Source organism: Scyliorhinus canicula, chromosome 8 (genome assembly GCF_902713615.1).
Source record: "Scyliorhinus canicula chromosome 8, sScyCan1.1, whole genome shotgun sequence".
NCBI lineage: Eukaryota > Metazoa > Chordata > Chondrichthyes > Carcharhiniformes > Scyliorhinidae > Scyliorhinus > Scyliorhinus canicula.
In genome coordinates this window covers 114,581,873-114,605,037 of record NC_052153.1, presented here as the reverse complement: position 1 = coordinate 114,605,037, position 23,165 = coordinate 114,581,873, and the positions used below count along the sequence as shown (strand labels likewise).

Genomic DNA, 23,165 nt, shown 5'->3' with positions numbered 1-23,165 from the left:
GATCTGTAGCTTCTGTGCCTCTGAGGGTGGTTCAGTCGCAGATCCGATGTATGCCTCGAAGCAAGCTAGCCAATGTGCGAAGGCTGACTTGGCGTTGTTTGATTGAGGGTGCAGCTGCAGGCAATCAGGCTTGATGCGGAGATCCATCGTTTAAAAATCTCTGTGTAATAAATTGATGCACTATCAATTACGACTAGACGAGAGTAGAGTAATCGAGGCTTTATTACACCGAGATGTGTGGCCTCCTACAGCTGCTGCCGAAATGGCTGCAGTTCGGAGAGCACACACATTTATACTCCGCCTACTGGGCGGAGCCAGCAGGCAGGGATCTACCCCCCGTACCTGTAGTACAGGGCCTTACCGTAATACCCTCGTATGCAGTGCAGTATGTACAATATAATACAACAGAGGTGACTACCACACACGATTCTTGATTCCAGCATTGGCCGAGAGATTCCAGCCCAGAAACTAGGAACTGAGGCTCAATGAAAGGTGAATACTTGGAAATGTGGGCTCTAGGATGGGGAATGAGAGATAAGGGTAGAGAATGATTCTGGAAAATGAGAGAAGATTTCAACTTCAGGGGAGCCAAATTTATAAATTAATGGTAAAAATATTTCTGGAATGTATATGATCAAACATCACATTGTTTAGATATCATGTGGCCAGAATATCACATGAATAAACTTTCAATAATGCCTTCAACCAGATTTAGCGAGCCCAGCTTGGACAGCCAATTACCAGCATCATTTCAGTGGGGCATATTTTAGGTTGCAAAGGATCTTTGAAGCTATCAACTAAAATTTAACTGGACGCATTTAGCAGGTCGGCAGCATTGCAGCAGAGAGAAAGATGGTTAATCATTTGGATCCGTTGTCAGAACCTGGAAATGGAAAGAAAAATTGCATGGTAAGTATAACGGACAACCAATTCACTGACACTCATCTTGCATCTCTGCCTGAGATGGATTTTACTCTGAATATGTTTATTTACTGAATAAAATAAAAAAATATTCATTAAAATCATTCTATGGTGCAAGCTAAAAAATGTGTGCAAGTAAGTTGTCCTTGAATAGAAGCTCTGGGTAGAGAACAGTGACGTGCTTTTTCTCACAATTCCTAACTACAAAAGGGCTGGTGTCTTCTTTGGAGCTTCTGAAACCATCTGTGATTGTGGTGGAAGATTCCTGCCCTCAGCTGGTTTTACCATTTGCATTGATCATCAGCTAGAATTTCCCACTTGTTGTGCTGGATGTTGAGAGCTCTCATGTCTCTTTTGACAGTGTCATTGAACTGAAACTTTGGGCATCCTGCTGGTCTCTGGTATGGGCTAACATCCCATATAGTGTTAAGAACCCTGCTATGTTAAATGTGAGAGTATCCCAAAACCCAGAAGAGTAGCTTGGACCATCGGTTCTTAGTGGTGTGTATTTTCAATTTGGTATACTGTAGAAACAATATGTGAAGCAGGGAGGAATAATCCAGTAGTTGTGTAAAAAATTAATTAAGAATATTTATTAACTTAAAAAAAACATACATATGGGCAGCACGGTAGCATGGTGGTTAGCATAAATGCTTCACAGCTCCATGGTCCCAGGTTCGATTCCCGGCTGGGTCACTGTCTGTGTGGAGTCTGCACGTCCTCCCCGTGTGTGCGTGGGTTTCCTCCCACAGTCCAAAGATGTGCGGGTTAGGTTGATTGGCCATGCTAAATTGCCCGTAGTGTCCTAAAAAGTAAGGTTAAGGGGGGGGTTGTTGGGTTACGGGTATAGGGTGGATACGTGGGTTTGAGTAGGGTGATCATTGCTCGGCACAACATCGAGGGCCGAAGGGCCTGTTCTGTGCTGTACTGTTCTATGTTCTAAGAAGGACTATGATACACTATAACACTTAATTACACTGATGGCTGTACAAACACAGTATTACATGAAGTTCCACCTTGGTTCCCAACTACCTACGTTCCATGAACTCTGGGATGTCCTTTTGTTCACAACCAACACACATTATATAACTCTATGAACTAATTTGTAGGTTAGTTGCCATACAACGGTTACTTATCAAGTCTGGAAGGCAAAGGCAAAATCTGCTACTTCTTTTCAGGAGACTGTTTCTGCAGCTGGGTATGGCTGTGATGGAAGCTGTGTAAGTGTCTCTTTCCTCAGTCATTGTGCTATGGGTATATCATTCTCTTTGATGTTATCCTCGCTGTAGAGTTCGTTTTTAACATATATGTGTCAATTTCCTTATCACTCCACTTTGAAGTTACCTCTTCTATTCCCCAATGTTTCCCTCGTCACATAGGTAAACACTTGCTTTTCTCACTCAAATTCTCAAATTCACATCCCCAAATCTCTTGACACAATTGCCCTTATCCCTATTTTGTTTTATCCCAATTTCATTTTTAAAATTTTAATTTTCCCCAATTCTTTCTTTTAAATATAAATTTACAGTACCAAATTAATTTTTTCCAATTAAGGGGCAATTTAGTGTGGCTGATCCGCCTACCCCGCACATCTTTGGGTTGTGGGGGTGAAACCCACACAAACATGGGGAGAACGTGCAAATTCCACACGGACTGTGACCCAGAACCTGGGACCTCAGTGCCATGAGGCAGCAGTGCTAACCATGCGCTTTTTTCTCCAATTCTTAACATTAGCATGTCCTTGGGGATAACCATCTTTCATCCTGTGCCCATGCTCAAGCAAGTGAAACCTTCTTTGCTTGACGAGCACTAGCATGCTTGGTATGTTTGCCAAAGAAAGGACTGTTTCTTTGGTGACTTTGTCTTTCCATGTGTTGCCAAGAATGCATCATAGATGCAAGTTATTGAGGTGATTTATCTGGAAGTGTAAGTTGTCCAGGCTTCACTGCCATACAACAATGTGTTGAGGATACATGCCTTGTAGCTAAACATCTTGGCCGGGATTCTCCCCCAACCGGCAGGCGGGCCGTACCGGCTCCAAAGAGTAATGTGAACCACTTTGGCGTCTAGCCGCTCGGAAGTTGCGGAATCCTCCGCACTTCTGGGGGCTAGGCCGGCGCTGGAGTGGTTGGCGCCACGCCAACCCACGGCAAAGGGCCTCCACCGGCCGGCGCGAGTTGGGGCATGCGCGGGAGCACCAGCGTGTTCTGGCGCATGCGCAGAGCCGCTGGCGTGATCCCTGTGCATGCGTAGTGGTTTCTTCTCTGCGCCGGCCATGGCGGAGCTTTAGAGAGGCCGGCGCGGAGGGAAAGAGTGCCCCCACGGCACAGGCCCGCCCGCAGATCAGTGGGCCCCGATCGCAGGCCAGGCCACCGTGGGCCCCCCCCCCCGGGTCCGGACCCCCCTACCCCACCCCCCCCCCCCACCCCCCCGGGTCCGGACCCCCCTACCCCACCCCCCCCCCCCCCCCCACCCCCCCCGAGGACTCCGCAGGCCGACCTCAGAGCCAGGTCCAGCCGGTATGGACCTTGCGTATTTCACACCGGCGGGACTGACCATAAACGGGCGACCGCTCGGCCCATCGGAGCCCGGAGAATTGCCGGGGAGGCCACTGTCAATGGCCCCCGACTGGCGCAACGTGATCCCCACCCCGCCCCGCCATAAAACCAGCGTCGGAGCGGCGAGGCGGGATTCACGATGCTCCAGCCCGGTGGGGGTGGCAGAGAATCCTGCCCTCCGGGTCAGTTTATTGTCTTTTTACACCATTTTGTTAACTGGCCAAAGTTGGAAGCTGCCTTGCCAATGCGTGGATTGGGTTTATCAGATAGGTTATCTGTCACCTCAGATTCAAGATGGCAGAATTTGTTGACTGCTTCCATTGATGTGTTGAGTCTGATTACAGAGGGAGACACAACACCCTGTCCCATAACTACAGTTTCCTTGATGTGGAGATGCCGGCGTTGGACTGGGGTGAGCACTGTAAGATGTCTTACAACACCAGGTTAAAGTCCAACAGGTTTGTTTCAAACACTAGCTTTTGGAGCACTGCTCCTTCCTCAGGTGAATGAAGAGGTATGTTCCAGAAACATATATATAGACAAATTCAAAGGACCCAGACAATGCTTAGAATGCAAGCATTTGCAGGTAATCAAGTCTTTACAGATCCAGAGAATGGGGTAATCCCAGGTTAAAGAGGTATGAATTGTCTCAAGCCAGGACAGTTGGTAGGATTTCGCAAGCCCAGGCCAGATGGTGGGGGACGAATGTAATGCGACATGAATCCCAGGTCCCGGTTGAGGCCACTCATGTGTGCGGAACTTGGCTATAAGTTTCTGCTCGGCGATTCTGCATTGTTGCGTGTCCTGAAGGCCGTCTTGGAGAACGCTTACCCGGAGATCAGAGGCTGAATGCCCTTGACTGCTGAAGTGTTCCTCGACTGGAAGGGAAAATTTCTGCCTGGTGATTGCCTGATGTCGCATTACATTAATTTAAAACAAACCTGTTGGACTTTAACCTGGTGTTGTAAGACTTCTTACAGTTTCCTTGACGGTGATGATGAAGGAGAATGTGACGCAGGAATGGGGCAAACTATCCACAAGCTTTCTGCAACTGGTCTTTCTGTCTGGACAACAATTGCAGCATTATCAGTATATATAAGTTCTCTGATCAGGGCATTCTCTACTTTTGCCCTTACAGCACCCTTTCGCTTCCAGGATCCCCACCCGTCACCCTCCAACCTCCCAGAGGTCCCTGCTTGTCTGCCCCGCTCTCCCCCACCCTTCGACCACCCCCCACATCATTTCATGGGCATGGCACTCCTTGGCCTAACCTTTGGCAGTGCCACCCTGGCACTCAGGGACCCTTGCACTGCCATCATGGCACCCAGGCAGTGCTCCTGTCGTCTTGGCCATGCCAACGTGCCCACGTTCCAGGGGGAGGGGCAGGGAGCCATTCTAAACTGACCCTGACCACTCTGATGGCTCATGAGACCCCACAGGTGCCATTCTGCCTGGTCCACGTTTGTGTGGACTAGCACTGATCAGTGCCTGGCTGCAGCTTCCCTGGGGTGCCCGGAGAATCAAGGGAGGCTTTAAGACATACTTCCGTAAGCGATATTTGGTCCCTTTTGTAAGGCGTTCCGACTCTGACGTCTCACAGGCCTTGAGTGAATCCTGCGAGGTGCGGAGGCTGTCAGGAGGTCCACTGGAGGGCTTTCCTGGGATTCCCCTGGCTGTGTTGTGCTCTTGCTTGAGTGCAACACGGCAAGAGAATCGCGCCCATTGTGTTTAAACTTAGGTAAGCAGGTCAGGGGAACTGAGTGGGGTAAAGATAATTAATGGGAGGAGCAAGCAGTTTATCTTTTCGTCTGCAAAGACAAAAAGTTTCTTCTTTGCTAGAAGCAACTCTCTACACAGAACAATCTGCAGGCTGTTTCCTGAAATGATAGCTCTCTCTCTTCAAGCAGTTTTTCCAAGAAATCTCTATTCAAGCATACAGCAAGTAACCATGGGCGTGAGCTTCCCAAAAGGGAACAAAATCCCTGAGCGAACGCGTCTATTTTTAGACTTTTGTCCGCCATAAATCCCACCTTAAAACTCAATTTTTTGGTCGCAAACAAGTTTGTGTAATTTGAAGATTGCACGACCACAACTATTCAGTTGCGTTTTATTTAGTTGTACGGCCTGCACCCGATTGAATAGCTCTTTCTTAAAAGGACCTTTCTAAAGGGGTCGAAGCACGAGCCATTGCGGCTTTAAGATTTTTAATGAGTGAAAAAATGATTTTTTTTAACCCAGTCTAGCTGTTCTTCTGATAGATGTCTTTGGGTCTTCCGTCCTTCTGGTCTTTCTTCGGTCTTTCGATATCCTCCGACTCAATGCTGCTCCCCTTTTGCCGTACTTCTCCAATTGTTGAAATCTACCATGCGGTTTAAGTGTTGTCTCGTATACACTTTAAACTCAGTAGAAATTTAAGCTACACGTCTCGGATGCGGAATTAAATCTTTTATTGTGTCTAATGATTATAATTGAGAGTTTGAGATCTTCTTGTGGTTACAAATCAAATGTTCTCTCTCTTCAAGCAGTATTTCCAGGAAATCTCTATTCAAGCATACAGCAAGTAACCATGGGCGCGATCTTCCCAAAAGGGAACAAAGACCCTGAGCGAACGCATTTAGACGTGTATTTCCCGGCACTCGCAGTGCTGAAAAACACATGGCTATTCAACGCGACTCACTTTGAATTAGGGCCTAAACGTGGAATTTGCGGCCGAGGCTGCACAGTCCCCTTTTTTACAATGGGGAGCTCAACTTTCTGGAACTCCCTGTTGTAGCGAGAGATCAGAATGCCATTTAAAAATGGCATCCCGATCTCCGAGGCCTCCAAAAGAATCCCTGACCTCCCCCCAAGCCCAAAGGCAATATGGGAGAGTCCCCCCGCCCCTTCAACACCCATTGCAGGTAGCTCTGGCCCAATCGTGCACGTGCAAAAAAATGTCAGCTTGGCACCATGGCAGTGCCAACCTGGCACCTCGGCAATGCCACCCGGGCATCTGCCGATGCCAGTTTGGCACTGCCAGGGTACCCAGGTGGTAACAATAGTGCCAGGGCACTACCCTGCCCAAAGGGCATGCAGCTGGGGGCCTCTGATCGCCTTGGAGGTGCCCATGAGCGCCGTTCCGTCTGGTCCCCGATTGTGGGGACCATTGCCAAACGGCGTTCGCCCGAAGATCCCCGCGGCAAATGGATTGAATCCCAAATCCTAAGGTACTTTGGGAATCTGCACATTAGAGTGAGGCTTACTGCTTCACTCTAATATGCAGTTTTGCTAAAAAGTGATCCTGCCTATTGTGGGCGGTATTCCCCTTGCAACATCTCACGAGATTGTATTGAATCTTGCGAGGTATTGCGAGCCGGGTAGATCGCAGGAAATGGGTCTCTCAGCTCTCAATAGCAATGCTGCGCCGCGGTGAGATGCTTTTCCGGTGCAGCGTGGCCAGAGGCCCTGTGTTTGCTAACTGTATTTGAATGTGGCTTTTGACCTGTAACAGGTTTTGCTTGATTGGAAATAGGGAAGCCATCAGCTGGAAGTTAAAGTATTTCCTTTTATTGTTAAGAATTGTTCAACTGTTGATTGTTAATTTTCTGTGATCTTAATGCAGTTTAATCCTGTGTTAATCATAAAGTTTGTTTTGATACCATTTCCCTGTTTGTCACTGGAAACATTCTTGGAGTGAAGTATCCTCTCCTCACAGTTTACAAATTAAAAAATATATTTGGGGTTCTTGTCCAGTATCCTAACAAATGTTGGGGTCTGGTTCAGCATCTTAACAATTTCAAGAGCTCTCATCCAAAAATCAGCTACCATCCCATGCTGAAACCGCCGAGGAGTACAACAAATGCATTGTAGAATAGATTTTTAAAACACAATGTTAAAACACAATGTTAAAACATGGATACGCACATGATGTTATTGCCCTTGTGTCAATTATTTTAAAAAATCACAGCTTTTGATTTTGCAACTTTGGCTGGAGTGTAGTTCAATAGTTGCCACTGAACCTGAAAGATCAGAGTCATATACAGGAAGATTAGTCAGAGGTTGGAAGTTTTCTGTCACAGGATGATAGTGTTGGTTGATGCAGCATTAAGGAGTATTAATGCAGCAATGGGGTTGGGATGAGAAGGAGTCTATCAGCTGAAGAGTTAACTAATCAATTTCTGTCAAAGAGCTTTGGTGGACTTCTGGTGGGGGCGAAGTGCTGAACAGTCGCACGAAAGATGGCTCTCCTCAAGAAATTTCAACTTAGGTCCTTGTAACCTGTAAATCAGCCATTATCAAAAAAACAAAAACCCACCCTCACCCTAAAACAAACAACTAACTGAGGACATGCCCTCAAGTCAACAAAGAAACCATAAAGAAAGTAAGAGCAGCAAGAATCAGGAGAGGAAGGCCCAGGCTGATAACACGAGGAGAGAAGCAGAGCTGGACATGGCAGACTGAGCATTTCACCAATGCGAACGCCGGCCCATCCACCGATAGGACAGTGGATGGAGCTTCTAGCACAAGAGCTCCTAAAAACTTAGGGACTCCATTAAGGAGGACTTCATGGTAACCGTGAAGGCGGATGTGGTATTCACTCTGGCCCCCTTCAAATAAGTGCTGGAGAGGACAGAGCAATAGTTAGAGACCCAGGAGGCGATGGTGCAGGAAAAAGCTGCCATCAAACAGAATGAATGGATTGCTTTGCTTGAGACACAAGTGGCAAGGTTGGTGGAGGCTCAGGGAGCACTCAAGGGGAAGGTGGAGGACCAGGAAAATAGGTCCCGCTGGCAGCACCTTAAGATTCTTGGGCCACCTGAGGGTATGAAGGGCAGAAGCCTAATGGAATACATAACACAGATGCTAGGGAAGCTGATCGGGGGAAGAAAGCTTTCCCAAGCCCCCAGAGGTGGACAGGGCCCACAGGTCGCTCTGATAAAGGCCCAAAACAGGAGGACCACCACGGGCGATCACTGCATTGCTCCATAGATTTCAGGACAAGGAGAAAATTCTGAACTGGACGAGGAGCACGCAGTCCTGCAAATGGGAAGGGCATACGATCTGCATATACCAAGACATTGGGGCCAACCTGGTCAAGTGCCGGGCCGGGTTCAACGGGGCTAAGGCGGCTCTATTTAACAAAGTTATACCTGGCAAGACTCTGGGTGACATACAACAAGGAGTATTATTTCAACTCGCTGAGAGAAGCAGACAAATTCATTTGGAGAAATGGGCTGGGAAGACAGCAATGATGGACAGCTAACAGTGCTCTTTTTTCATTACTATTCTGTCTGTCCTTGGCACTCTCCGGAATGAACACCCGCACGTCCTAAAGGAAGGGGATAAGGCAGAGAGACACTAAATGGAAAAAGAGGGGGTACAAATAAGGCAAAGGTTAGGAAGAAACACTCCCAGGGGAGGAACCACCACTGGTGAACATGCAAGCACATGAAAGTAAGAGGAGTGGGTGGGGCATAGATCTCTCAGGGAATGCCTGGTAGAAGGAGAGGAAGAACAACAAGGAGGGAGGGAAGGGGGAAGGGCAAGGAGGGAAGGGGGAAGGGCAAGGAGGGAGTAGCGGGGGAGGGGACGCCTCAGGGGCACAGGGAGGGCGGGACAACAAGGGCAGGGGGACCCCGGGGGGGGGGGGGGGGGGGGGGGGGGGGGGGGGGGGGAGAGGGAGGTGACTGGGGGCAGGTTAGAATGCTGGGTACAACAAGTCACATATGGGAAGGTTGGAACAAGGAAGACAATGGTGGCCATCTTGGATGGCCCCCAGAGAAAGGGAAACCCAGTGTGATGGGGCACATATGGCTGACTCTTCAGGAGGGGGTGGGACAGAAACCCCCCCATCAGTATAGTTACCTTGAAAGTCAGAGAACTCAATGGCCTGGTGAAAAGATCCAGAATCTTAGCCCATCTGAAAACCCTGAGGTCCGACATAGTCTTCCTCCAGAAGACATACCTGAGACAGAAGGGCCGACTGAGGGTACGAAAAACTGGATAGGACAGACCTACCAGTGTGCTATCTGATGAGGGCGAGCGGGGTGGCCATACTGTTGAATACGAGGATGACCTTTTCAGCGGCAAATACAGTGACAGACCCGGGGGTGGGTGGGAACAGTGTCATGTGTGTCATGGTCAGCAGTGTCCTGGAAGAGGCACTAATGGTGCTTGTGAATTTATATGCCCTTAACTGGGACAATGCAGACTTTATCCAATAGGCCATGGCAGAAATCCCTGACCTCGACACCCACTGACTTATCATGGGGGACTTCAACTGCACACAGGACAAGCGGATGGACAAATCCAGCCCCAAATCGGGGAAGCAATCAGCGATGAGAAAGGAACTGAATACCTTTAAGGAGCAGATGGGGGGTGGTGGACCCGTGGAGGTTCACACACCAAGGGAGAAGGAATTCTTCTTTTCCCAGGTCCACAAGGTATACTCCTGTATCAACTTCTTTGTAGTGGGTAAAGCAGTGCTCTCAGGGGTAGTGGGAGCAGAATACTCCGCAATAGTAATCTCTGACCATGCTCCGCACTACGTGGATGAGGTTGGAGACGGGCAGGACCCAACGCCCCTACTGAGGCTGGACATAGCCCTCCTCGCCAATAAGACATTTTGCGAGAGACTGTCACAAGCCATTGATGGATATGTATCCTGCAACCAGATTGGGGAGGTCTCATCCTTTACATTTTGGGAGGCACTGAAGGCGGCAAAAAGAGGGGAAATAATTGCATATAGGGCACATAGGGACAGGAAGGAGAGGGCAGATAAGCAATGGCTGATCGACTCCATGTTGGAGGTGGATCGGCGGTACTCCACGGCCCCAACTGTGGAATTAATAATAATCTTACAAACATTACAAATAGAGTTTGATCTGCTCTCCATTGGAAAAGAAGTGCTCCACCTCCGGCAGACATGAATATGTCTGAACAGCCTGCTGGCTCACCAGCTGAGAAAGCAGGAGGCCTCAAGGCAAATAGCGCAGGTGAAAGATAGGAACAGTAGACTAGCCATAGTCCCAGATAAGATCAATGAGGCCTTTGCGACACACAAGCGGGGGCTGTACATCTCTGAACCTCCCAGAAGGGGACTCGAAGATGATACAGTTTCTTGACAAACTGGACATACCAGTCGTGGGGGAGATAAGAAAACAGGGACTGGAAACACCAAGAGAACGGGATGAAGTCATGGAGAGTATCAACTCCATTCAGTCGGCGAAGGCACCAGATCCGGAAGGATTCCTGGTAGACTACTATTAAAAATTTGTGACATCACTGGCACCGCATCTGTGGGGGATGTTCAATGACTCACTATTGAGAGGTACCCTGCTGCCCATGCTGGCACAGACCTCGTTATTGCTGATCCCTAAAAAAGACAAAGACCCGATGGAGTGCAAGTCATCCTAAACACTGATTCCAAAGTCCTAGCGAAGGGCCTGGCAAGACGACTGAAGAGTTGCATGCCAGAGGTAGTCGCAGAACATCAGATGTGCTTTGTCAAGGGAAGGCAACAACCGGCAAACCTTAGACGCCTGCTGAATGTGATCATAAGACCATAAGACATAGGAGCAGAATTAAGCCACTTGGCCCATTGAGTCTGCTCTGCCATTCAATCATGGCTGATATTTTCTCATCCCCATTCTCCTGCCTTCTCCCCATAACCCCTGATCCCTTTATTAACAAAGAATTTATCTATCTCTGTCTTAAAGACACTCAGTGAATTGGCCTCCATAGCCTTCTGCGGCAAGGAGTTCCACAGATTCACCACCGTCTTGGCTGAAGAAATTCCTCCTCATCTCTGTTTTAACAGATCGTCCCTTTAGTCTGAGATGGCGTCCTCTGGTTCTAGTTTTTCCTACAAGTGGAAACATCCTCTCCATGTCCACTCTATCCAGGCCTCGCAGTATCTTATAAGTTTCAATTAGATCCCCTCTCATCCTTCTAAACTCCAATGAGTACAGACCCAGAGTCCTCAAACATTCCTCATATGACAAGTTCTTCATTCCAGGGATCATTCTTGTGGACCTCCTCTGGCCCTTTCCAAGACCAGCACATCCTTCCTTAGATACGGGGCCCAACACTGCTCACAATTCTCCAAATGGGGTCTGACCAGAGCCTTATACAGCCTCAGAAGTACATCCCTGGTCTTGTATTCTAGCCCTCTTGACATGAATGCTAACATTGCATTTTGCCTTCTTAACTGCCGACTGAACCTGCACATTAACCTTAAGAGAATCGTGAACAAGGACTCCCAAGTCCCTTTGTGCTTCTGCTTTCTGAAGCATTTCTCCATTTAGAAAATAGCCTATGCCTAAATTCCTCCTTCCGAAGTGCATAATGCATAACCTCACACTTTTCCACACTGTATTTAATTTGTCACTTCATTGCCCACTCTCCTAGCTTGTCCAAGTCCTTCTGGAGCCCCCTTGCTTCCTCAATACTATCTGTCCCTCTACAGATGTTTGTATCATCTGCAAACTTAGCAAATGCCTTCAGTACCTTCTTCCAGATTGTTAATGTATATTGTAAAAAGTTGTGGTCCCAGCACAGACCCTTGAGGCACACCATTAGCCACTGGCTGCCATCCTGAAAAAGACCCCTTTATCACCATTCCCTGCCTTCTGCCAGTCAGACAATCCTCTATCCATGCCATGATCTTACCCTGAATACCATGAGCTCTTAACTTATTTAACAGTCTCCTATGCGGTACCTTGTCAAAGGCCTTCTGGAAATCTAAATAAATCACATCCACTGGTTCTCCTTTGTCTAACTTCCTTGTTACCTCCTCAAAGATCTCTAACAGATTTGTTAGACACGACCTCCCTTTGAAAAAGCCGTGCTGACTCAGTCCTATTTTACCATGCATTTCCAAGTGCTTTGTGATCTCACCTTTAATAACAGACTCTAAAATCTTACCAATGACCAAAGTCAGGCTAACCGGCCTATAATTTCCCGTCTTCTGCCTCCCTCCCTTCTTAAACAGTGGTGTTATATTAGCCACCTTCCAGTCCTCTGGGACCCTTCCTGCCTCCAGTGATTCCTGAAAGATCATCACTAATGCCTCCACAATTTCCTCAGGTATCTCTTTTAGGACCCTGGGGTGTAGTCCATCCGGTCCAGGTGACTTATCCACCTTCAGACCTTTCAGTTTCCCCACAACCTTCTCTTTAGTAATGGCCACTGCACTCACTTCTGCCCCCTGGTTCTCTTGGAGGTCTGGCATCCCACTGGTGTCTTCCACCGTGAAGACTGATGCAAAGTTACCATTCAGTTCGTCTGCCATTTCTTTGTTTCCTATTATTACTTCTCCAGCCACATTCCCGTACCAGCCTCCTCGAACAGGCGCCGGATTGTGGCGACTAGGGGCTTTTCACAGTAACTTCATTGAAGCCTACTCGTGACAATAAGCGATTTTCATTTCATTTTAATTTCATCCAGTGGTCCAATGTCTATTTTTGCCTTACCTTTTATATATTGAAAAAATCTCTTCCTATCTCCCTTTATATTACTAGCTAGCTTGCGCTTATACTTCATCTTCTCCCCCCTTATTGCTTTTTTAGTTGTCCTCTGCTCGCTTTTAAAGGCTTCCCAATCCTCTGGTTTCCCACTAATCTCACCACTTTGTATGCTTTTTCTTCAGCCTTTATGCTGTCCTTGACATCCCTCGTCAGCCATGAATGCCTTGTCCTCCCCTTAGCATGTTTCCTCCTCCTTGGGATGAATTTTTATTGTACCTCTCTAATAACCCCCAAAAACCCCTGCCATTGCTGTTTCACTGTCTTCCCTGCTCGGCTCCTTTTCCAATCAACTCTGGCCAGCTCCACTCAAGGAGGGGACACCATATGTGATCATCTCCCTAGATGCAAGGAAGGCCTTTGATAGTGTCGAATGGAAGTACCTCATGGAAGTACTAGAATTGTTTAGGTGAGGACCAGGGTTCATCTCATGGGTGAAGCTACTGTACAGTGCTCCCGTGGCGGCGTACAGACAAACACGACCAGCTCTAAATAAATTTGGCTGCACAGAGGCATGAGGCAGGGAGGCCCCTTATCCCCACTGTTATTTTTCATAGCAATTGAGCCACTGGCCATCGCTCTCCGATCAGCGAAGGGGTGGAGGGGCATCCAGAGGGGAGACAGAGAGCACAGAAACAGAATCTCACTCTATGTGGATGATTTGCTCCTCTATGTCTCAACCCCCCCAGCCAACCTGGAAGGAATAATGGATCTCCTAAGGGAGTTTGGAGCCTTTTCAGGTTACAAACTCAGGGCAAAATATTCCCCATGAACCTGGTGAGGGGAAATTGAGGCTGTGCATCTGTGCTTTTCCAGGTTCAACCTCCGCAAAGCCATCCGAGAGGCCAAAACAGACTATCAGACCAAGCTAGAGTCACAGACTAGCATTACGGACTCTCGGCAGTTGTGGCAAGGCCTAAACAATATAACGGGCTACAAAGCGAAGCCGAGCGGTATCTCCAGCAGCAACAGACCCTTCCCCAATGAACTCAATGTATTCTATGCTCGGTTCGAGCAGGAAACCAACGATCCGCTGTGAATGCCCCAGCAGCCCATAACACACCTATACCCACCATCACAGCTTCTGAAGTCAGATCGGCCTTCCTGAAAGTGATCCCTCGGAAGGAGACGTGTTTGGATGGGATCCCTGGTCGTGCACTCAGAGCCTGCGTGGACCAGCTGGCAGATGTGTTCGCGGACATCTTCAACCATTCCCTACTCTGCTCCGAGGTCCCCACCTGCTTCAAGAAGACCACCATCATTGGTGCCAAAGAAGAACCAAGCAACGTGCCTCAATGATTACCAACCGATGGCCCTGACTTCAGTCGTAATTAAGTGCTTTGAGAGGTTGGTCATGACGTGCACCACCGCCATACTCCCAGAACGCCTTGATCCACTGCAATTCGCATACCACCACAACTGGTCCACAGCAGACGCCATCTCCCTGGCCCTACACTCATCGCGAGAGCATCTCGACAACAAGGACCCCTATATCAGATTCTTATTTATTGACTACAGCTCCGCCTTCAACACCATAACCCCAGCCAAGCTGATATCAAAGCTCCAAAACCTAGGATTTGGCTCCTCACTCTGCAACTGGATCCTCGACGTTCTGACCCACAGACCACAATCTGTAAGAATAAACAACAACACCGCTTCCATGGTAGTCCTCAATACCGGGGCCCCAGTAATACTGTAGTCCCTGTACACACCCGACTGCGTGGAAAAATTTGGTTCCAACTCCATCTACAGGTTTGCTGACGATACGACCATAGTGGGCTGGATCTTGAATAAAGACGAGTCAGAATACAGGAGGGAGATAGAGAACCTAGTGGAGTGGTGCAGCGACAACAAGCTCTCCCTCAATGCCAGAAAAACTAAAGAGGTGGTTATTGACTTCAGAAAGCAAAGTACTGTACACACCCCTGTCAGCATCAACGGGGCCGAGGTGGAGATGGTTAGCAGCTTCAGATTCCATGGGGTACACATCACCAAAAATCTGTCCTGGTCCACCCATGTCGGATTTACCACCAAGAAAGGACAACAGCGCCTAAATTTCCTCAGGAAACTAAGGAAATTCGGCATGTCCACATTAACTCTTACCAACTTTTACAGATGAACCATAGAAAGCATCCTATTGGCTGCATCACAGCCTGGTACGGCAACTGCTCGGCCCAAGACCGCAAGAAACTTTAGAAATTCATGAACACAGCCCAGTCCATCACATGAACCTGCCTCCCATCCATTGACTCCATCTACACCTCCTGCTGCTTGGGGAAAGCGGACAGCATAATCAAAGACCCCTCCCACCTGGCTTACTCATTCTTCCAACTTCTTCCATGGGCATGAGATACAAAAGTCTGATAACACGCACGAACAGACTCAAAAACAGCTTTTTCCCGCTGTTACCAGACTCCTAACCGACCATCTTATGGACTGACGTCATTAACACAACACCCCTGTATGCTTCACCCGATGCCGGTGTTTACGTAATTACATTGTGTACCTTGTGGTGCCCTATTCTATATTTTCTTTTATTACCTTTTATTTTCATGTACGTAATGATCTGTTGAGCTGCTCACAGTAAATTACTTTTTACTGTACCTTGGTACACGTGACAATAAACAAAATCCAATCCAATCATGTAGCTTCAAGGGGATCATTAACTGTAGTGACCGTAAAATCACAATCTGCTAATATTGTAGCAAGAATCCTTTCACATCACTTAACTCTGCTCGTACATTGTAGAAACTTGAGCAGGATCCTTTGGGCCATTGTTGCTCGTTCTGGGTGAGTGTGCTTAACACTCAATTTGGCTCTGTTTCTTTACTTAGCTCTGGAGTCGCCAGGTATCGTTAAGATACCGCCACAAGTTTCAAGGTGAAGTTCAAAGCAATAAAACCATACACCAATTAGTAAGTTCAAACAACTGAGTTTATTATAATACAATTATAAAACTACCCATGCACACGCTAAAAGGATTAAACTATTCCTACCGCTAAATAAACTAATACTTATCTCGAAGGAACTGCCGGGTCAGGGAACAAGGCCTCTTGCTCTGTTCTGGTCTGCAGACTTCAGGTTGGTATAGGTTAAAAAGGGGTCAGGAGTGTCTATCTCTGGTAGCGATCGTTGTGAGACACTTACTTGCTGGCGGCTACCGTCCCAAACCTCTCCTCTCTCTCGTTCAAGGTCTTCTTGGCAAAAGCTGGTCGAGGTGCTGGTCCACAAGGGAGGGCTGGTCAAGGAGAGAGGAGGGCTGGACAAGAAGAATGAACCATGTGTGGGACCTGTTTTTATAGGTCCCAGGGATCCGTGCCCCTTTGGGCGGACTCCCTTACCTGCTCGGAATCGATTGGGTCTCTTCCCAATCGATATGTTTGAATCCCCCCAATACTGAGGCTGTTCCTTAGCTACTGGGCGGGCTTTCAGGCTCTTTGTTTTCGAACCCCGCTGGTGCCGGGGCGTCTGGTATTCTTTACAACGTTGCAGTTACTTCCCCATTTGTGTCCATTGTCTCTGGAATCGTTCCATTAATATTCTAACTATCCCGGAGATTGCCTCATTAGTATGCGGAATGTTCGTTTCGGTGCTGTCTGCTCTCTTAGCAGACAGAATCCACACCTGCTTGGTGCAGCCTGCTGGTGTTGCAAACATTGTCCATTTTATCCTATATGCTTTGCGTTCCTCCATTTTGTATTTAGGGAATGGCCAACTTCGGTGGCTACACCATCCTTCATGGAGATACTTTCTCACTTTCTGCAGGATGGTATCCTTGGCCGTTTCTTCTTTAATTACTTTTGACCTGTTGTCAGATACTGGCAGAGACTGAGTTACCAGGACCTACACATCCTCATCCAACTGGAGTGTTTCCTCAATGCTGGCGATTCTAGATAGTGTATCAGTAACAATGGGAAGCTTTCCCAGTGCATAAATCAGCTCAAAGTCATATTGGTGCAACTGCATGGTCATTTGCTGAATCCTTGGGGACACCTTGTTAAGATTTTCACTGTACCTCAGTGTGGTGAATTATAAACACTAATAATCCACACTGTATTGTGCAACATGTGTTGAGCCTGTACCTTGTACTAGATCATGTGAAGTTGCGCGGCTCTACCCATAGGGGGAGATGAGGAGCTTGTACTGGGCTCCACCCATGGCTCCTCCCCCTAACCGGAAGTTTAAAGGTTGCTGTTGTGAGCCTGCGTGCCAGTTCATCAAGAGTTCACCTCATCACAGGCAGGCTCTGTTGTAAGACGATTAAAACCACTGTTCGCTTCTAACCACGTTGAGAGAGAATTGATGGTCTCATCAATTTAATCGTCTTAAGAAACAGTAAGGAATGACCATGGAATCAGCCCTCAAACCTGATCGACTGGAACTCGACCCACAGGATGCAGAGGCGAAATAAATCTTTTCACACTGGCTCCGATGTTTTAAGGCCTACCTGGCTGAAGCAAGCACTACAGGAACTACGGAGGAGCAGAAACTCAGCCTGCTGCACACAAGGGTGAGCCATCGTATATCTACTCAACTTAATTATACCTGCTCATATACAGAGGCCCTGGCCCTACTCGACAGAATGTATGTGAGGCCCGTCAATGAGGTCTACGCGCGCCACGTTTTTACTACTCGCCGCCAGTGCCCCACAGAATCGCTAGAAGAATTCCTAAGAGACTTAAAAACCTGATCCCGGCACTGTAATTACCAAGTTGTAAATGCTGCAGAACATAGAGAACTCGCTGTCCGCGTTGTATTTGTTGCAGGCCCCTGATGATCCAATTACGTGCGCCAGCGGTTGCTTGAGAAGGGGCCCCAAAACTTGGAAGACACTGTAGAACGCGCCACTACTATGGAGGTCTCGTTCCGCAGCCGCACCTCGTTCCCCGTGGACTCCGCGACCCGTCATGGGCCCCCGACCAGCGACTACTCCAGGCCTACGCTGCGCGGCCACCCAGCCACTATGCTACTCCAGCCTGCCACTTTTGTGGCCAGCCCCAGCACCCGCGGCAGCACTGCCCGGCCCACAACTCGACCTGCAGCAGCTGCAGTCGCAAAGGACACTATGCCAGAGTATGTCTGGCGAAGAAAGCTCCAGCCTCAAACCCTCCCGCAGCTCAGAGCACTCGCTCCCTGAATTTGCAGGCCCGCAGGCCCCGTAACGCCGCGGCCTGTACTTAGACTCCGCCCCCACCCACCACGTGCGACCCATGGGGGACGCCATCTTGGCAAACCCCTACCACGCGGTCAGCCACGTGGGACTCATGGGGGCCGCCATCTTGGATGCCATCTTCCTCGCCGCCCACCACGTGGGCGGCCATCTTGGGCTCCAGCCTCTCCAAACTCAGCAACCCAGATCGAAGACTGTGACCTCAGTGGGCAATCATCACGGGGCCACTCCAGCACAGCTCATCGAGCCGCCGACTACCCACAATTCAGTGCGGTCACGTTGGACCAGTCGCGTCCGAAGTACCTCCATGATGACCGTTAAAATCAACGGATACAGTACACCGTGCCTCTTCGACTCCGGGAGCACCAAGAGCTTCGTACACCCAGATCTGGTAAGACAGCGTTTGCTCCCTGTTTTTCCTGCACGGCAAACTATCTCCCTCGCTTTGGGCTCCCACTCTGTTCACCTCCAAGGACGCACCGTCGCGACCCTAACGATCCAAGGCGCTAGCTACTCTAATTTTCAACTATACATCCTGCCCGAACTCTGCGCCCCACTTTTGCTGGGACTCGACTTCCAGTGTAACCTCAAAAGTCTCACCCTCAGCTTCGGCGGACCCCTACCCCCACTCACCATCTGCAGCCTAGCCACGCTGCGAATCTCCCCCCCTCCACTCTTTGCCAATTTCACTCCGGACTGTAAACCTGTAGCCACTTGCAGCAGGCGGTACAGCCTGCAGGCCAGGGTGTTTATCAGAACCGAGGTCCGGAAGCTCCTATGTGAGGGGATCACAGAGGCCAGTAACAGTCCCTGGAGAGCTCAGGTGGTGGTCGTCAAGACCGGGGAACAATTCCGCATGGTCGTAGACTATAGTCAGACCATTAATCGGTTTACGCTCCTCGATGCGTACCCCCTCCCCAGGATTGCAGACATGGTAAATCAGATCGCCCAGTATCGTATTTTCTCCACGGTGGATCTGAAGTCTGCATACCATCAGCTCCCAATCCGCCCGGAGGACCGCCACTACACGGCGTTCGAGGCCGATGGCCACCTCTTCCATTTCCTCCGGGTTCCCTTTGGCATCACGAACGGGGTCTCGGTGTTTCAACGAGCAATGGACCGAATGGTGGACCAGTACGGGCTGCGGGCCACGTTTCCGTACTTGGATAACGTCACCATCTGCGGCTATGACCAGCAGGACCACGATGCCAACCTCCATCGATTTCTCCAGACGGCCCAGAAACTCAACCTCACTTACAACATGGAGGAATGCGTTTTCCGCACGACCAGGCTAGCCATCCTCGGCTATGTCATGGAAAACGGAGTCCTGGGCCCCGACCCGGACCGTATGCGCCCCCTCTTAGAACTCCCTCTCCCTCATTGTCCCAGGGCCCTCAAACGGTGCCTGGGATTCTTTTCATACTATGTCCAGTGGGTCCCTCAATATGCGGACAAAGCGCGCCCACTATTTAAGGCCACACTTTTCCCCCTGTTGGCTGAGGCTCGCTAGGCCTTCAACTGCATCAAGGAGGACATCGCCAAAGCGGCCATGCGGGCGGTGGATGAATCCGTCCCTTTTCAGGTTGAGAGCGATGCCTCAGAGGTCGCTCTTGCAGCCACATTGAATCAGGCAGGGAGACCAGTCGCATTTTTCTCCCGAACCCTCTCCGCTTCAGAACTTCGACACTCCTCGGTCGAAAAGGAAGCACAAGCCGTTGTGGAGGCTGTACGTCCCGTTGTGGAGGCTGTACGTCACTGGAGGCACTACCTCGCAGGTAGAAGCTTCACCCTCATCACCGACCAAAGATTGGTTGCCTTCATGTTTGACAACTCGCAAAGGGGCAAAATTAAAAATGATAAAATCCAGAGGTGGAGGATCGAATATTCCACCTACAAATACGATATCATGTATCAACCGGGGAAGCTCAACGAGCCCCCAGATGCCCTGTCCTGCGGCACGTGCGCCAGCACGCAGAGCGACCGCCTGAAAGCCATCCACAATGACCTCTGCCACCCGGGGGTCACCCAGCTCACCCACTACGTCAAAGCCCGAAATCTACCTTTCTCCACTAAGGAGGTAAAAGCCATCACCAGGGATTGCCCGATCTGTGCGAAGTGCAAACCGCACTTCTATAGACCAGACAGGGCCAACCTGGTCAAAGCTTCTCGGCCCTTTGAACACCTCGCCATCAATTTCAGAGGGCCACTTCCCTCGAATAATTGGAATGTGTACTTCCTGAATGTCATCGATGAGTTTTCCCGCTTCCCTTTTGCTATCTCATGCCTCGATATGACCTCCCACACAGTCATTAGGGCTCTGCATAGTATCTTCACCCTGTTTGGTTTCCCCAGCTACGTACACAGCGACCGGGGTTCGTCCTTCATGAGCGACGAGCTGCGTCAGTACCTGCTCGACAAGGGCATCGCCTCGAGCAGGACTACCAGCTATAACCCCAGGGGGAACGGGCAGGTGGAGAGGGAGAATGCGATGGTCTGGAAGACCGTCCTACTGACCCTCCGGTCCAGGAATCTCCCGGTTTCCCATTGGCAGGAAGTCCTCCCCGACGCGCTGAACGCTATTAGGTCTCTCCTCTGTACCGCCACCAACCAGACCCCTCACGAGCGGCTCTTTGTTTTTTCCAGGGGCACTACCACAGGGGCTTCGCTCCCAGCATGGTTGAAGACACCAGGCCTGGTACTCCTCCGGAAGCACGTCAGGGCGCACAAAACTGACCCACTCGTAGAGAAAGTGCTTCTACTACACTCAAACCCCCAATACGCCTTCATAGAGTACCCTGACGGCCGTCAGGACACTGTATCTCTCCGGGACCTAGCACCGACAGGATCGAATCCCACCACTACCACCGCCGAGGTACCCCTCACACTACACCCCACCCAACTCGTCGCGTCCCACGCCCCCGCACCTACTGGGTCACTACACATGTTCCATGCACCCGCGCCCACAAGCTTCCAGCGTCCCCAGTCGAAACAGACGGGTACCAAGCTCGGACAGAATCACCCCCGGAGTCTGCCATCGTGCCCCAACCAACCGTGATTGTCCAGCCACCAGAAGAGGCTGCAACCCCGGTGCTCCGCCGATCACAACGGACAACTCGACCACCAGACAGACTCAATTTGTAAGCCATCACCCCCGCTGGACTTGATTTTTTCACAGGGGGTGAATGTGGTGAATTATAAACACTAATAATCCACACTGTATTGTACAACATGTGTTGAGCCTGTACCTTTACTAGATCATGTGTAGTTGCACGGCTCTACCCATAGGGGGAGATGAGGAGCTTGTACTGGGCTCCACCCTTGGCTCTGCCCATGGTTCCTCCCCCTAACCGGAAGTATAAAGGTTGCTGTTGTGAGCCTGCCTGCTAGTTCATCTAGAGTTCACCTCGTCACAGGCAGGCTCTGTTGTAAGACGATTAAAACCGCTGTTCGCTTCTAACGTGTCGCGTGAATTGATGGTCTCATCACTCAGTACACTTGACAATATCAAAATCCAAATCCAATCCAATCACTACTTTGTACAAGAGGTCTTCCTGGTGGTCTCTGAAACTACTCAATTTCTGATAATAACCAGCATTGTTTCCTTTTCAATAAATTGCACAATTTCAAATACATTTTAGCATTTTCTGGTATGGCACAATATTCAATAAAAACTGCTGAGAAAAAGAGATGTGCCGAAGATTTTCGTCTTGCTTTCATCTGGGCACTTCGTAAGAATACCAGTACAAAGAGGAAAGAACGGTTATTGATGCACCTCCCCCATTTATCAAGTATGATATGGAGATGCCGGCGTTGGACTGGGGTGAACACAGTAAGAAGTCTTACAATACTTATAGCCAAAATAAACTTATAGCCAAGTTCCGCACACGAGTACGGCCTCAACCGGACCTGGGATTTATGTTGCATTACATTCATCCCCCACCATCAGGCCTGGGCTTGCGAAATCCTATCGACTGTTCTGGCTTGAGACAATTCACACCTCTTTAACCTGGGGTTACCCCAATCTCTGGATTTGTAAAGATTCCACTATCTGCATATAGATAAATTCAAAGATGCCAGACAATGCTTAGAAACAGAAAACTAAAATGAAATCACTTACAAAGGATACAAGGAGTCGGTGAGGAGGATTCTTTGTTTTTTTACATGTGTTGTGAAGATTTGGAGTACAACGCCTGAAAGAGTGACAGAAGCAAAAATAACTTTCACCTGAGGGAGGAGCAGTGCTCCGAAAGCCAGTGTTTGAAACAAACATGTTGGACTTAAACCTGGTGTTGTAAGACTTCTTACTGTATTTATCAAGTATACATATAACACATTTTCAGATGGTAATGATCGGATATTAAAATATTAATTTTTTTTTTAGAGTATCCAGTTTTCTTTTTCCAATTAAGGGGCAATTTAGCGTGGCCAATCCACCTACCTGCACATCTTTGTGCTGTGGGGATGAGACCCTCGCAGACATGGGGAGAATGTACAAACTCCACAGTGTCCCGGTGCCAGGATTGAACCCTGGTCCTCGGTGCCGTGAGGTAGCAGTGTTAACCACTGCGTCACCGTGCAACCCACGGATATTAAAATTAAATCAGAATCCTGACTCTACCTTTTCAGTGGCATCTGAATTTCCCATTTCAGAAGGATAAGGGGATAGTACTGTTGAACGCTAAGAATGTCGAAATAATCCTTTCGCCGCGGGTAATCATCTCTCGCCAAGATAATTAAGGCAAAATCACTAATAAAACGTATGAAAATGTCTCTGGTCTAAAAGGCTTTGTGTTAGTCCAGGTAATTAAGTCGTAGAGCTCACAAAAAAGGATCCGTATTTGAAGTGGATCATTCATGGGTGAAGTTGGAACTGGGCCATTGACATCCTTCAATCCTGCCCCCTGACCTGCTGCCTCCCTCGCGACCCCACCCCACCCCACCCACCGACTGCCCTCCACACGCGCGCATCCCACCGACCTGCCCCTCCCAGCGCAATGACGCTCACTTTGCCGG

At 49.1% G+C, this 23,165-nt stretch overlaps 1 long non-coding RNA gene across 1 annotated transcript; it reads right to left on the bottom strand.

Moving 5' to 3' along the window:
* Window positions 1-366: 366 nt before the first annotated feature.
* Window positions 367-23,064, bottom strand: LOC119970004. The gene is made up of 3 exons (XR_005461510.1): window positions 22,771-23,064; window positions 22,270-22,342; window positions 367-883 (listed from the first exon to the last, which is right to left on the bottom strand). It is a non-coding gene; the product is annotated as an uncharacterized LOC119970004 (long non-coding RNA).
* Window positions 23,065-23,165: the final 101 nt, after the last annotated feature.